General features: G+C 45.4%; 1 protein-coding gene across 8 annotated transcripts in view; it reads right to left on the reverse strand.

The window, feature by feature from the left end:
- Window positions 1–14124, reverse strand: part of LOC130355913 (chymotrypsin A-like) — a 211882-nt gene that overhangs the window by 50595 nt on the left and 147163 nt on the right. The window contains exon 1 of one of the 8 annotated variants that reach the window (XM_056556761.1): window positions 4782–4908. The exons of 6 other annotated variants lie outside the window; for them this stretch is intronic. The gene's annotated coding sequence lies outside the window, so the exon portion shown is untranslated. Of the gene's footprint in view, window positions 1–513; window positions 587–4781; window positions 4909–14124 lie in introns of those variants that run through there. One more of the 8 variants, XM_056556759.1, reaches the window with a different exon arrangement.

A 14124-nucleotide genomic window follows, 5' to 3' on the forward strand; every position in this document is an offset into this window, starting at 1 on the left:
TGATATGCTCTTTGTAACTACTCTACGCTTTAACAAAACAAACCATAACACTTTGTATGAAGTGTGTTCGATGTTTGGCAATAAACTTTTGATGGACATTATATAAGGTGGAATTGCTAAAACCTTCCACCCAGAGGTTGAATGTAGCAGAAAACATGTGCCACTTCTCCATGAAATGCATACATATGGTACATACAGTGAGTAACATTTAGTGTTGTCTTTGCTATCTTTATATAGCACGGGTGTGTCTGTGCTTACAAAATCCGTAAGGAGGTTACATAGATATAATTATATATTCATATAAAGAAATATACAAGAGATTATATTTAGCTATAATCATATGCAGATTTATATTAGCTGAGCTCCCAGGCTAAGGATGTTAAAGGTGATAACATTATTTCATTGGTATCTTATTTAACAAACATAAGAAGAATAAAGATTATTCCCAAGGGCATGGTGGCTTTGAAACAGCAATAACCAGGACCATAAATAACCCTTTTTTGCATTACTTACATGAATTTTAGCTTCCAGTCGTCCTGCGCTCATATGTTTGATATCCTTTTAGCAAGGACAGTGTTCCATGTATCTAAGGCTCTGGCTTCTGCATCTATCCCACAGGAAACGATGCTCAAAATGTACAAGATAATAATAGCATTCGCCGGAGCCATTTATACAGAAACACCTGATCAAATAATGGCCGGTATTGGTTGGATTTTTCCAGGCTCCATTATAAGCCATCACATACAATAGATAATATTTATTTAGATATATTATCTGTTTTGTTCTTTTACCCTATTCAGCATCACAGGGATCCTGTAATGTGATGTATGTATTATCTGGTGTATCATGATGCATGTGTCATAACAAAGACACTAGCACACTCTTGCTCGACATAGACAGAGTTCTGTTTGAAATGTGAACATGTTTATTCATCATGGATAAAGGAAAAACTGCTAATTATATTTGGCCTTATGCATATGACTGCATATTATGTGTGCATGAGGCCAAATGTAATTTGCAAATCAAAGTCATATGCATGAGGCCTGAACAGCACTACACAGAAGGCCGGGATTGGCCACCGGGCTGCCCACCTTCTTCTGATGCCAGGCTCATTTTTTTTTTTTTAAGAAAAAGCCTTTGCTGCCCTGCCAGCATGTGCAGGTAGGTTATGCTGGAGGGGCCTCCCACTCTGGACTGATCCCGAGCCCCAAGTATAATCAGCCAGGGCAAAAAACACCTTCACTTTAACAGCAGCACGTCTGGTAATAGACATGCTGCGTGTAGGCATGCCCCTGACTTCACGGACGTGTCCTTGCCCCGGTTGCTCAACTCTGAGCAGGTGCAGAAGAACTATGCTGGCTCATTGCTGGTGGTAACTGTCTGCAGCCCCCAACCCCTCAAGGTGCAGAACCGTTATGCCTATGTACTGTAGACAAAGGGGTCTGGAGGATGACATAGGGGTCTGGGGGATATAGGGGTCTGGAGGAGAGGACAGTGGGTTCTGAGGGAACAGAGGAGTCTACAGGAGAGGATAGAGGGGTCTGAGGGGCATAAGGATCTGGGGCAGAGGAGTCTGGAGGAACGGTCTTAGCAGTCTGGGGGACATAGGGTGTCTGGAGGAGGACAAAGGGGTCTGAGGGGACAAAGGAGTCAGGAGGAGAGGACAGGGAGTTCTGGGGGGGGGCAGAGGGAATCTAGAGGAGGACATAGGGGTCTGGGGGGACAGTGGAGTCTGCAGGAGAGAACATGGAGTTCTGGGGGGGGAATAGGGGGTCTGGAAAAGCACATAGAGATCTGGGGGTGACAGAGGAGTCTGGGGGCAGAGGAGTCTGGAGGAGAGGACAGAGGGGTATGGGGGAACATAGGAGGTCTGGATTAGGACATTTGGGTCTGGGAGAGGACAGAGAGGTCTATGGGAGACAGAAATTGGGAGGAGCAGCAAAACTGGGGGCAGAGGGGTCTGAAGGAGGAGGACAGAATCTGAAAGAGGTGGACAGAGGAGTCTGAAGGGAGGAGGACAAAGGAGTCTGGAGGAAAAGGGCAGAGGAGTCCTGGGGCCATAGGGGTCTGGAGGAGGACAGAGGAGTCTGAAGGAGTAGGACAGATGCCTCTGGAGGAGGACAGAGGGGTCTGAAAGAGGAGGAGGACAGATGGATCTGGGGAAAGGAGAACATAAGGGCCTAGATGAGGACTTAGGGGTCTGGAGGAAACAGAGGAGTTCTGGGGGGGACAGTACAGGGGTGGCAAACTGAGAAGAAACAGTGTGTGGCAGTATTACTGTCAGGGTAATAGTGTTTGATAGGGTTATATTTAGGGGGCACTGTGTGTGCAGGGTTATATTTAGGGGGCACATTGTGTGGCAGGGCTATATTAAGAAGGCACAGTATCTGGCATGGTTATATTAAATATTGTCTTTATATAGATGATCTGTTGACAAAGTTAGAAATCAATGATTTCAAACTCTGCTGGGGGAAGATGTAGCTGGACGAAATCATGGGGCCTTAACAAGATGACAATGAAGATAAAGAAGATAAAGACTACAGAGAAAACATCACATTTGAGTCACTTATATCATTTTGTATTCTGCCCGACTGTCCCATCAGTGATAAAGTCACTTATAAGTTCTGCAGTGATGATGGGTAAAACTGTATCCCAATCAGTGTTTCTCCAACTGTTGCAAACCCCCCCATGATGCTTGATGCTCTTCAGGTATGATAGGATTTGTAGCTTTGCAAAACACTTGAGCCAAGGTGATTGATAGGGGTCCCAGCAGTCACAAAATAATGGGCTGCTTAGCCTAAGATACACAAGCCTGTTTTTGGTCCCACTCCGGACCTGCCACACAGAGTACTTATTTATTGTATATATCCATGAGCCATCATATGAGATTACATCTGTAATATGACATGCAGTGGAAAATGTTACTTTTTTATATGTGATAAGCCTGTAAAGGCTGTATTTATGGGAGGGGCGTGGCCTATTTATAAGCCGGCTCACCCTCAGGACAGGGCGTTTCATCTCAGCGTAGTAGCGATAGTGTAGGCATACGTCATTGGCTGATCCAGCTGACAGACCTCCTGTTGAATTTCCCGCCAATGGTGTGGAGTGGTGCGGCCTCGGCAGCCCCGCCGGCTGCCTCAAGGGGGAATGCTAGATGCTATCACCACAGAGGCTACAGGTAATGAGTGGGGGCACAGGGAAAACCCTAGAACCCATTTCGGAGGATGTGGTTGTAGGGTCGCAGCAGGTCTCCCGGGCAGGTTGTGTTAGGGGGAGGGGGTGGCGGGTTGCTGGCTGTTCGTCGTGGCGGACTGTTCGTGAGCCAGGCATTCTGCTAGGTGGGATGGTGGTTCGTGCAGCGCACTCGGCCCACAGACGCAGGTTTTTCACCTGTCAGTCCCTTGCATGCCTGCTGTAGCCAGTAAAAAAGCAGTGCCATACCAGTAATCATCGATATCCAAACTCCAGGGCCGAAGCCAGGGGAAAACCCTATTTGTACACCCTTAAAATATAACTTTTAATAAAGTCTCTTAAAAATTTTCCTAAGTGAGATTAAAACTTGTACATGACAGGAATATGTATTAACACATATGACGGGGAATACCTTCACCAAGTCAACATTGCCATAACATTCCTCTTGGGAACGCTGTTGTTACGGCGAAACATGTAGAGGTCGGCATGTTATGTTAAATTTTAAAATATACATTGACAGGTGGTGATTGCGGCAGACTGCAGCGCCGCTACACAACCTGTACTTGGAGAAGATATTCTCCGTCATATGTGTTAATTCATATTCCTGTCATGTACAAGTTTTAATCTCACTTAGAACATTTTTTAAGAGACTATATTAAAATTTATATTTTAAGGGTGTGCATATAGGGGTTTTGAGGGATGGCCCCTAACTAACCCTGGGTCCATAGTGTTATTATCCCAGTAATCATCACACGCCACTTGAGAGGTTCGTCTGCATCACAATCTGCCGTCTCCCACCTAATCACAGCAGCTCAAACCCGTATTGAAGTTCAGACAGATCCGTCAGGCTCACCCCAGTGTAGCCAGTCAGTAGGAGGTAGTTCTGTGTTACCACTACTCACGTCCTGACACACGGTGACGAAGCCCCAGCTGTGGTCTGGGTACTTACTGTCAAGCAGGCTGCTCTAACTGAGGCTATTGTAGCTAAGGTTCACGAGTATTTAAACTTTCGTGTTTGCAACCTGCTGGGATGCCACAGTGTATGCACGTGACAACATTCCAGATCAAGAACGTGGCCCAGTTCATATTAAATATGGCCTGCATAAATTTTTAGTATCTCCTGCATACATTGCAATATCAGCATGTACTGTAGTTTGCATGTGGTCAGCATTTATATCGTGTATACTTTCATAACAGCTACAGTGGGCTTTCATTTATGGTATATTAATGCACAAAACGCTTGTAGCATTTGTATTGTTCACACATTTATAGCATTTCCATTGTGCATAGCATTCACACCTTAAATACGTTCATAGTTTTGTTATACGTATATGTACATACACTCAGTGTGCATACATCCTCAGCGCTTGTATTATGCTTACGCTCTCAGCTTGTCCTCATGCTTACCTAATTTTACTGTACATAAGCTGAAAGCATTATATTGTGAATACGTTCATAAGTGTTTATAGCATGCATATTCATAACGTTCATAGCCATCGCAAAAACGGCTGTCCGGCAGCACTGACTGCTTCAACTGCCACCGCATAGCTGTTTAATGTGCCCTATGTGTCTTGCTCAATGATACTCACATGTCCCTGCCGCTCCGGCCCGTCAGTTCGCCGTTCCTCTGCTGCCGCATCACTATGTTGCCGCTGCCCTGCGCCGTCTCTCTCCATCGCCATCATCACGTCGCCGCTCACCCCGCCCCTATTGGGGCGGCATGTGCGGCAACGTGATGATGGCGACAGAGCGATGGCACAGGGCAGTGGCGTTGTAGTGATACGGCAGCAGAAGAGCGGTGAACTGACGGGCTGGAGCGGCGAACTGCCGGGCCCACAGTAACAGGGACATGTGAGTATCATTGAGCATCCATGTACTCAACATACGATGGTTTCAACATACGATGGTCCGCCTGGAACCAATTACAATCGTATGTTGATGGACCACTGTATTAGCATCCTGGTTGTCTGAATGTGTACACTCAGCATCCGATTTTAAAGGGGTACTCCGCCCCTAGACATCTTATCCCCTATCCAAAGGATAGGGGATAAGATGTCAGATCGCCGGGGTCCCGCTGCTGGGGACCCCGGGGATTGCCGCTGCAGCACCCCGCTATCATTACTGCGCAGAGCGAGATCGCTCTGCATGTAATGACGGGAAATACAGGGGCCGGAGCATCGTTACGTCATGGCTCCGCCCCTCGTGACGTCACGGTCCGCCCCCGTTAATACAAGTCTATGGGAGGGGGCGTGGTGGTCGTCACGCCCCCTGCCATAGACTTGCATTAAGGGGACAGGCTGTGATGTCATGAGGGGCGGAGCCATGACGTCACGCTGCTCCGGCCCCCCGAACTTGCTCTGCGCAGTAATGATGGCGGGGTGCAGCAGCGGCTATCCTAGGGGGCCTCAGCTGCGGGACGGCGGCGATCTGACATCTTATCTCCTATCCTTTGGATAGGGGATAAGATGCCAGGGGCGGAGTACCCCTTTAACCTTCTATTCCTATAGAATGTGGGATATGTACTATTCTAGTCCCTATTGCTGACATATTTCCAGAGATAAAACACAGTCCTCAGTGTCCTACCCAAAAAATGAGTATGTGAAGGATATTCGGTTCAGATATATGAAATATATTAGCGTTTTTTTCGTCCGGATGCTTACTAGGCTGTTCCAAATAGTCAACAAACGCGTTTTGGGGTACACTGGGATCTATCCAAACCCCTTCCTCAGTGGTGTATGAATTATGTTCTATCTTGGTTCCATTTTATACCTATCTGGACCAATCACCTGTGTCATTGTTGAATTGGAAACAAAATCTGGTATGGATCAGGAATATATGCCATACTTATGTGGCTACCGAAGATATTAACTGATATGAACCTATGTACATACAGATATGCACTCAATCACCCTTGTGCATGGGGATATAGTAATCATAATCAGATAAATGAAAAAATTAATTAAAAATAGAAATAAAAAGAAAACAATTATAAAAATGAGAATGAAAAATTCCTGATCTATACCAGATTTTGTGTCCAATCCAACATTGACACAGGTGATTGGTCCAGACAGGTATAAAAAGGAACCAAGATAGAACATAATTGATACACCACTGAGGAAGGGGTTTGGATAAATCCCAGTGTACCCCGAAATGCGTTTGGTGACTTTTTGGAACATCCTAGTAATCATCTGGACATAAAAAATGTTAATCTGTATTCACATCAAGCGCGATTGGAAACACAGCCCAAGTGCATTTTCTGCCGACACTTGAGAAAGAACTGTTGGACCAAAAGGGGTTAACTACTGCCACCTTTACCCACCTATATTTAACTTTTAACTATAACTACATCTATTGCCATCTATTGCTGCCTTAAGTTTGAACATCTATGGGAGAGCGCGCCCCCACGGTCAGCTGATCTGCAGTCACGATCTGACCTGCCCGAAACTTGCCAGCATGCGACCGCAGAGAACATCAGACGCCATTGGAGCGTGGCTACAGCAAACGCTGCTGGCTGGAGCCCCGAAGCAAGGACAGAAGCCTCGACGCGGTGCAGTGAGTGGCACGTGGCGCCAAACAAATCTTTCTCCCGCAGGTAGTCCACGACACATCGACTATTTATATATAAAGTGGAAGTACCTATTGCATAAGGCGGAACTCTATCCTCTTTACAGGTGGACATTTACTAGGTGGAACTATAGATTTTTTCCTATCAGCCCATGCTGGCATAGTTATACCAATTGTATCCACAGTGTGTGAGAACACTTTTTTTTTATTACAGGTGGACTTCTATCATTTATCTTCTGGCTTGTGTGAATATTCCTATTGCAGGTGGACTCTGTATCATCCTTATTACAGGTGGACTCTGTATTATTTGAAAGAGACTAGTGTAATATCCCCTGCTAATTAGTCCGGATATCTAAAAACTGCCAGGGCCCTGCGGAGTGTTACATTTTTTAGATTCTTTTTCTTGTCATTTTATTTTATTTGTGTCATTTGTATTTGATAACTGTTGGTATTAAATTTGTACATACCTATTCATATATTTGAACCTGATATCCTTCACATACTCATTTTTTGGGTAGGACACTGAGGACTGTGGACTGTGCTTTATATTGTTTTAATTTCTCTTTGGGTGAGAGGATCACAGTTAACCTTGTGTCCCCAGTTGCGAGCTCCACATCTTTTAACGACATTTCCAGAGAGACAACCTCACGACACTTAGTTGGTGTGTCACTGTTGTGCCTCTCAGGTCTGCAGGGGGGATGCACTGCATAGTCATTGTTACTGACATGACTTCAGAGCAACGTCATTACACATAGGCGGCTGTATACCTGTTATGCCTGCCACGTCTGCAGAGGGCATACACTGCGTATTTGTTGTTGCTGACATGTCTTCAGAACAATAACATTGTTACACATAGGCGGCTGTATACCCGGTATACCTGCCATGTCTGCAGGGGGATGCACTGCGTAGTTGTTTGTTACTGACATGTCTTCAGAGCAATAACTTTGTTACACATAGGCGGCTGTATACACATTTTACCTGCCACGTCTGTGGGGGATGCACTGCGTAGTTGTTGTTACTGACATGTCTTCAGAGCAATAACTTTGTTACACATAGGCGGCTATATACACATTTTACCTGCCACGTCTGCGGGGGGATGCACTGCGAAGTTGTTGTTACTGACACATCTTCAGAGCAATAACTTTGTTACACATAGGCAGCTTTATACCCGTTATACCTGCTACGTCTTCAGCAGGGATGCACTGCGTTAGTTGTTTCTGTCTCATATTCAGAGCAATGACTTCATAACACAGGCACTTGTATAGATTTATTGTGGTTACGCAAGATTCGTCGTCAACTATAAGCTTGAGTTTTTTTAGAACACATAGAGTGGACTTCTTTTGCTACTTGTAACATTCAAGTGGTCACGTTACGCATTTCTACATCGCCTAGTCTTCAGGTAAACATGACTTGCATAGCATGGTTGCCTGCATAGTGATTATTCATGAGCACTTTCATGCACCTCATGAACAAGCGTTTATGTTTATTTCCATTTTTTGTTTTCCTTTTCACAGGTTCTTATGTCCATTCACCTAGTCGTTACATTTTTGTCCTCTTTGGAAGGGTTGGGGGCTTTGCTTTGCGGGCATTTTGATTTGTTTTTGCTGAGGTCAAGTCACAGTCTATTGTACATATTGATACATTGCAAGGGATACATGTGATCTGGTCTTAGCGGGGGTCATACCCGTCAAGGTGTGGCAAGTCATGGTTTACAGGTTTTCAGGCCACGGATCACAGGCTCAGAATTTGGTTGTTGTGTTTGTTACGTTAGATATGTTCAGCACACAGAATAATTGATTAATGCGTTCAAGTGTCGGTGTGGCGTTTATAATTCCAAACCTTGTTTCATTCCTAAGTCATACGTTTTTTTTTTTTTTGCCCATTAAAGGCATGCCGTCAGACGCGGTTATTGTCACATTTCAGCTGTCATAGTAGGGTCAACCTCAATGGTACAGGTACGTATTTCAGCTAATGTGTTTAACCCCTTAAGGACGCAGGACGTAAATGTACGTCCTGGTGCGGTGGTACTTAATGCACCAGGACGTACATTTACGTCCTGTGCATAACCGCGGGCATCGGAGCGATGCCCGTGTCATGCGCGGCTGATCCCGGCTGCTGATCACAGTCAGGGACCCGCCGGCAATGGCCGACGCCCGCGATCTCGCGGGCGTCCACCATTAACCCCTCAGATGCCTAGATCAATACAGATCCCGGCATCTGCGGCAGTACGCGATTTCAATGAATGATCGGATCGCCCGCAGCGCTGCTGCGGGGATCCGATCATTCAGAACGCCGCACGGAGGTCCCCTCACCTTCCTCCTTCCGGCTCCCGGCGTCTCCTGCTCTGGTCTGAGATCGAGCAGACCAGAGCAATAGATGACCGATAACACTGATCTGTTCTATGTCCTATACATAGAACAGATCAGTATTAGCAATCATGGTATTGTTATGAATAGTCCCCTATGGGGACTATACAAGTGTAAAAAAAAATTTTAAAAAATGTAAAATAAAAAAAAAGTGAGAAATCCCCTCCCCCAATAAAAAAGTAAAACGTCCGTTTTTTTCCTATTTTACCCCCAAAAAGCGTAAAAAATAAATTTAATAGGCATATTTGGTATCGCCGCGTGCGTAAATGTCCGAACTATTAAATAATAAATGTTAATGATCCCGTACAGTGAACAGCGTGTACGTAAAAAAAAAAGTACAAAATTTCTACTTTTTTAATACATTTTATAAAAAAAAATAATAAAGAATTTATTAAAAGTTTTTATATGCAAATGTGGTAGAAAAAAAAGTACAGATCATGGCGCAAAAAATGAGCCCTCATACCGCCGCTTATACGGAAAAATAAAAAAGTTAGAGGTCATCAAAATAAAGGGATTATGAACGTACTAATTTGGTTAAAAAGTTTGTGATTTTTTTAAGCACAACAATAATATAAAAGTATGTAATAATGGGTATCATTTTAATCGTATTGACCCTCAGAATAAAGAACACACGTCATTTTTACCGTAAATTGTACGGCGTGAAAACGAAACCTTCCAAAATTAGCAAAATTGCGTTTTTCTTTTTAATTTCCCCACAAAAATAGTGTTTTTTGGTTGTGCCATACAATTTAAGATATAATGAGTTATGTCATTACAAAGGACAACTGGTCATGCAAAAAACAAGCCCTCATACTAGTCTGTGGATGAAAATATAAAAGAGTTATGATTTTTAGAAGGCGAGAAGGAAAAAATGAAAACGTAAAAATTTAATTGTCTGAGTCCTTAAGGCCAAAATGGGCTGAGTCCTTAAGGGGTTAAGTACATGGCTCTGTAATTTTGCTATAAGATTTACTTTTCTCTACCCTACTGCTGTTTACATTTTCCCCCTCTATAGGCGTGCCCTCATTCATGGTTTTGGGCACAGTTCAACCGCTGCTGTTAAGTTTAGTGAATGTGCAAGTTGCTCTGTTAAGTAGGATAACGTATTTTCCAGGTTTTACAGTGTAAGGTCCAAAGGGTCTGGGATATTGGAGGCAGTCTGATGTGATGTTCAGGTAAGTACACCTCTTCATTTTAGCCACGACCACAATAGAATTTGTGTGATTTTTCTTTGTAAAAGAGAAGGCATAGTGGTACTAAAAGATTGTGATGCTTGCCGATGCCATTTTCGGTAATCATAGAAATGCGCATGCTGTATTTTGGGTCTTATGTGTGCACTGTCTAAGGTCTCATTCACATGGCCGTCTGCCCCCGTAAATTCATGCCTGTTCTGCAATCCATTTGATAATTTATCAAATGGGTTGCAAACGGCTGTAAAATAATCCCATTGATGTCAATGTGATTTTTTTTTATAATCCTTTATCACCCGTTGCACCCGTTTTCTTCCTGTTCTGTTTTTTTTGTTTTTTTTTTGACGGGGGGAAAAGACGTTGCATGCAATATTTTTTCTCCCATCAAAAATAACAGAATAGAAACGGATATTACAAATTTTACATTTAAGTCTATGGCAAACGGATGAGCATATAATGTAATCAGTTTGCACCCGGTTTTTAATATCCGTTTTTGAACCGTCATTACTTCTGAGCATGCTCAGAAGGAGTGAAATCAGCAAACTCTGTGCTGCAGGATTACTACTACTCCCATCATGAAAAATACTTGTTTCCATGATGGGAATAGTAGTTTCCAGGCTGCGGGAGTCTGGGGCGACAGAGGAGGCTACATTAGGGCTTGTCAGGATCCGGACTGGTATACGGGGAGGACACGGGTGGTGGATGCTCTGTGTCAGTGAGATGATGGCGTGGGCCGTACCAGGGGAACGGAATCTAAGGGGTTACTGGTTTTCACCAGAGCCCGCCGCAAAGCGGGATGGACTTGCAGCGGCAGGTAACCCCCAGGTCATTCCACCCGATAGCGACTCAACCTCACAGACAGCTGAGACAGGCACGGTACACAAGGACAAGGCAAGAGCAAGGACGGACGTAGCAGAAGGTCTAGGCAGGCAGCAACGGTTCGTAGTCAGGGGCAACGGCAAGGGTCTGGATACACAGGCAATGGAACACACAGAAACGCTTTCTCAGGGCACAAGGCAAAAAGATCCGGCAGGGACAGGAAGGGGAAGTGGGTTTTTATGGTTTGGGGAGTGCTTGGAACTAATTGGGCCAGGCACCAATTAATGGTGCACTGGCCCTTTAAATCTGAGAGACCCGGCGCGCGCGCCCTAGAGAGCGGGGCTGCACGCGCCGGGACAGAGCAGAAGGACGGGGCCGGTGAGTGACACGGGATGCGACCTGAGGGCGGGCACGTCCCGCCACGGTAATCACATCCCCGCCGAGGGACACAGAGCAGCGCTCCCGGACAGCGAGTCTGACCGGGCGCTGCAAGCAGGAGAGTAACGCCGCGAGCGCTCCGGAGGGGAACCGAGGCCCGGAGCGCTCCGCGTTATAGTATTCTTATCCTCATGTTTCTTCATGCGAGAAGAGGCCAGTGAGAGCGACTTTTGAGTCTCTTTCCAGATAGAGGAGAAGTCCAGGGTCAATTCATCTACGGCAGGAACTCCAGATGAAGTGGGGATGGGGAGGGGGGGAAGCGGGTGACGGCTGTACACCACAAAGAACAGAGACTTGGCGGATGACTCAGAATTTTTGAAATTGTACGAGAATTCAGCCCAGGGTAACAGGTCGACCCAATGATCTTGGCGGGTGGAGACAAAATGTCGCAAGTAGTCACCAAGGATCTGGTTCACTCTCTCCACTTGTCCATTGGACTGCGGGTGGTAGGAGGATGAGAAATTTAATTTGATCTTTAATTGATTACAGAGAGCTCACCAAAATTTTGACACAAATTGAACGCCTCTATCCGAGACGATATGCGTGGGAAGCCTGTGAAGACGAAAAATCTGCAGAAAAAATAGCTTCGCCAACTGTGGCGCAGAAGGAAGGCCTGGGAGCGGAATAAAGTGAGCCACTTTGGAAAAACGATCAACGACCACCCAGATGACAGTGTTGCCATGGGATACAGGAAGATCAGTGATGAAGTCCATGGCTATGTGGGACCAAGGCTGTTCAGGCACCAGCAGCAGATGGAGAAGACCTGAAGGCTTCTGACGAGGGGTCTTGTCACGTGCACATACTGTACAGGCTCGTACGAAATCGGTCACATCCTTTTCCAAGAAGGACCACCAAAAGTGTCTGGCAATCAACTGTAAAGTCTTTTTGATTCCAGCGTGACCAGCCAGAAGGGAGGAATGGCCCCATTTGAGGATCCAGAGGCGAAGACGGGGAGGAACATAAGTCTTTCCTGGAGGGATAGGCACCAGAGAAGCAGGAGCAGAAGAGATCAGACACTCAGGGGGATGATGTGCTGAGGAAGGGTCTCAGCTTCAGAGGCATCGGTGGTACGAGATAGAGCATCAGCTCTGACATTCTTGTCTGCGGAACAACGAACACCTAGCCTGGCGAGGATTTAGCCGCTGGGTGGATTGGAGATAAGACAGATTTTTGTGATCTGTATAGATGGTGATGGGGTGAAGGGATCCTTCCAGAAGATGTCTCCACTCCTCAAGGGCCAACTTAATTGTTAGTAGTTCATGGTCTCCAATGGAATAGTCTTTTTCTGGAGCATAAAAGGATTTGGAGAAAAATCCGCAAGTGACATTTTTTACTTTAGTGGATTTTTGAAGGAGAACAGCTCCGGCTCCAACAGAGGAGGCGTCAACCTCGAGGAAGAAGGGCTTCTGAGGATCTGGTCTGGACAAGACTGGAGCAGAGGAGAAGGCGGCTTTGAGGTGGTTAAAGGCTTCCTCTGCCTGTGGCGGCCAGGATTTCGGATTAGCATTTTCCTTACTCAGTGCTACAATAGGAGCAACGATGGTGGAGAAGTGGGGAATGAATTGACGATAATAATTTGCAAATCCGAGAAATCTTTGGATTGCTCGCAGGCCAGTGGGACGAGGCCAATCCATTACCGCAGAAAGTTTATCAGGGTCCATTTGAAGACCTTGTCCGGACACAATGTATCCCAGGAAGGGGAGACTGCTGCGTTCGAATAGACACTTCTCAATTTTGGCGTAAAGTTGATTTTGGCGTAGTCGCTGGAGCACTTGACGAACATGAAGGTGATGATGGGTCAGTCAGGAGAATACACAATGATATCACTGACCTGAGTGATGTCTTCTCTGTTGTCGTTCCTTTTCCACTGGTCCAGACGCCAGGTCTTCTTCCAGCTCCATCTTCTCTGCAGAGTCTGAGGCCCAAACTTCATTGTCAGCAGATCCTCCACTTTGTATGACAACAATAATCATTATAATACTGCCAGATACTGTGCCCTAAATAAAATACTGCCACACACTGCACCCACTGAATGTAATACTGCCACACACTGTAACCACTGAATGTAATACTGCCACACACTGTACCCACTGAATATAATACTGCCACACACTGCGCCCTGAATATAATAATGCCATACACTGCGCCCCAAATATAATACTGCCATACACTGAGCCCTGAATATAATACTGGCATACACTGCATCCTGAATATAATACTGGCATATACTGTGCCCTGAATATAATAAGGCCATACACTGCGCCCTGAATATAATACTGCCATACACTGCGCCCTGAATATAATTCTGCCATACACTGCGCCCTGAATATAATACTGCCATACACTGCGCCCTGAATATAATACTGCCATACACTGCGCCCCAAATATAATACTGACACACACTGTACCCTGAATATAATACTGCCATACACTGTGCCCTGAATATAATATTGCCCCACACTGTGCCCTGAATATAATACTGCCAGACACTGCGCCCTGAATATAATACTGCCATGCATTGTGCCCTAAACATAATACTGCCATTAGTTTTTGGA

The sequence above is a fragment of the Hyla sarda genome, chromosome 2 (assembly GCF_029499605.1).
Source record: "Hyla sarda isolate aHylSar1 chromosome 2, aHylSar1.hap1, whole genome shotgun sequence".
Classification (NCBI taxonomy): Eukaryota; Metazoa; Chordata; class Amphibia; order Anura; family Hylidae; genus Hyla; species Hyla sarda.